We start from the raw sequence: 3,249 nt of genomic DNA on the forward strand, positions 1-3,249 counted from the left end.
GCATTCGAAGGCCGATTCAAGAGGCAAAGGCATCGCTGGCTAGAGTTTGGACCGGATAGAGGTAAGTAATGATTGTAAATGTTGTCCTGAGGGTATAAAACCCCGGATTTCACATCGTTGTGCTACTTTGAGGTGACGCACACGCTAGATGACGAGTGTGTGGTCGTGCACCGTTGGGGATTGTGACTTGGTCCGTCCCGTACGACTATTAAGTTGCGTATTTAATTTAAAACTGTTTGATATCATTGTGTTTTGGAAAGTATTTGCATGTTTTGGGCTGAATGCCATATTTGGGCCTCGTGCCAACTGTTTTGCACCCTTAGGGGATTTTTACTGCTATTCCTCACTGTTTTGACTTCATATTTATACTCAGTCATGCTGTATTCTACTATTTTCATAACTCAGCCATAATTATTCCGTTTTGATATTTTAAATGATATTTTCGGCTGAGCATCATGTTTTACTGTTGCCCGAGTGGCTTGAGAGATTTCTAACTGAGTGAGGTCGAGGTCCAGTGTTGTGAGGATATTATGGGATCGGGCTGCGCGCCGCAGTAGTGTTGTACTGATTCATGATTATGAGGCCGAGGGCCTGATTTATTATGCCACGAGGTGGCTTGTTATGAGGCTGAGTGCCTGTTTGATTATGCCACGAGATGGCTTGATATTGCGCTTGGGCTGTAAGGAGCCCCTCCAGGAGTCTGTACACCCCCAGTGAGCACGGGTTATGATATTGCCCGAGGGGCTATTGTTGTTTCATGTTATTGCCCGAGGGGCTTATACGAGTGATTGTGAGATAGCCCGAGGGGCTGGTTCTGTTGGTATTTTGCCCGAGGGGCTGATTTATATTTTTATCCTTCTATCGTTGTTTTCATCACTGGTTTGAACTACGGAAAGATGTTTTAAAGAGGTTTTCACTGAACTAAGGTGTTTTTACGAGCTTTCATTGTTTTATTGAATTGTTCTGGTTTTATACTGTTTTGTTGTAGCATTATGCTGTGTTTTATGTGTTTTCTTATCGCTCTACTGCCTTTACTTTTATTACTTACTGAGTTGGCGTACTCACATTACTCCCTATACCCTGTGTGCAGATTCAGGAGTCTCGGGTCACGCTAGCGAGTGCTGATTACCTTCCGGCAGGCTTGTTCGGAGTTGACTAGGTAGTTGCTCGGCTTTCGCAGCCCAGTGCTTCTCCTTCCTATCTTTATTTCGCTTTGTACTAGCTTTGTATCAGACTATGTTGTTTTTTGTTATTTTTAGACGAGTCGTAGATGCTCATGACTGGTGATACCCCGATGTCGGGCTGTGTTTATTTCCGCACTATTCTATTCTACTCTATATTTTGGGATTTTTAGCTTATTAATGACTTTAAATGACTTATTATAACTGTTTAGTTGGTTTGGGGGTTTGTGTCGGCTGGCCTAGTTCCACGATAGGGGCCATCACGACTGGGTCCGTTTTAGGGTCGTGACAGGCTTACCCGAGCAGACAACTCGAAGGGGGCCGGGGGGGGNNNACCCGAGCGGACAACTCGAGCGCGAGGGGGGGGAGGGGGGCAGCGTACCGGAAATATAGAAGCTTCACCGGCTTTGCAACTTTTCGAACCTCATTCTAAAATTGGGATATGACTCTAACAGAAAAGAAGCCACGCGAAGCGCACGCTTCCTAGATAATTTAGAAGACTCAGAGAGAAGACGGGTTTCGTAACAGTTTATATACAGTTCAAGCAATATCAAAGCGGTAAAAAGCGACATTTAGCACAATAGGTTCAATCACGTAAAAATCAGATAATAAATAAAAGCCAACTATAACAGTTATTTTAAGCTCGAATTCTGAACCCTGAACCAAAAGTTCTGGGTTCGTGTCCCCAGCAGAGTCGCCAGAGTTATCACACCTCCTTTATCCCGAGGGGATAAGAGTTTTTCCAATTTAAGGGACATAAATCGAAATGGGATTATTTATTTATTCAGAGTTGCCACTCAGGATAATTTATGGTGTCCCAAGTCACCGGTTTATTTTAAAATTCCAAATCGAGGAAAAAATGACTCTGTTTAAAGTCTGCGAACACAGAAGACCGGGTAAGGAATTCTGTTAACTCGAGAGAAGGTGTGAGGCATTCCCGGATTCTGTGGTTTTAGCACGGTCGCTCAACTATTAATAATTGACCTAATTATCTGATTTAATACAAGTTTTAAACCTATTGTGCATTTGTTTTAAGTGCATTTGTTTTAACCTTTTAATCCGCTTTTAATTATTTATGGAATTTGTTTCAACAAGTCACGATGTCGCGCACTCGTTTATTTTGTACACATTGCGAATCGCGCCACGGGAACCGTACCCGCGATCTGCAACATATTTATTTTATTATTATTTGAAGTTATGGTCGGGTCACATGATATGCACACCCGAATTGGGATTTACGTATCGCAACTATGCCACGGGAACCGTACCTATAGTCACGAGGATTTATTTATTATCGCTCCTAAAGCAAGCTAAGTCAATTGCGGATGAAGTGTAAAATTTAATTAGTAAGATCACTGATATATCTAAGTTGTTGGAAGCATTTGACACATAAAGAAAATAAAAGAGGACTAAATAAAAGAGCGGTCCAATTCATGCTCATGTTTTGTTTTTAACTTTTCATTTTTATTATGTCGAGCCCGATACCTAAAGCATGGAATAAATTAATTGCTAACGGCCCCACAATCATTCAAGCAAACATTAACCAAATAGAGTCGTGCAACCAACACGAATATAAAAATAGACATCCAAAGGATATATACACAAGATAGCAGAGGAAAGAGAATAACAGTAAAAAGAACTAAGTGTTGGATCCGAATATGATAAGAGCTGTGTGACATCCCCATCACCACATTCTGTATCATACCCTTTTAGAAAGGGCCAAGTGACATTCAAACTTTGAAATACTAGTTTTGGCCATTCAATATTAATACATCATAAGAAATCACATAGAAAGAAAGCTTCAGAACAAAATTCAACAACCAAACTTGTTTATGTATGGCATATTAAACACGTTGAAATCATATCACAGATCTTTGGACAGAATGAATAATTGTTCGTCCACCAAAGCAATTTCTTTACTGAAAACTTTGGCAACATATATCACTTAATTTTAAAAAAAAAATAGAATTATGCAACTCATGAATCGATACCAACAATTCAAAATCAGTTAAATCATGATAAAACATTAAACTAGACAGTACTACCTTCAAACACAATGCCACAATTC

The sequence above is a fragment of the Nicotiana attenuata genome, unplaced genomic scaffold, assembly GCF_001879085.1.
Source record: "Nicotiana attenuata strain UT unplaced genomic scaffold, NIATTr2, whole genome shotgun sequence".
Taxonomy (NCBI): domain Eukaryota; kingdom Viridiplantae; phylum Streptophyta; class Magnoliopsida; order Solanales; family Solanaceae; genus Nicotiana; species Nicotiana attenuata.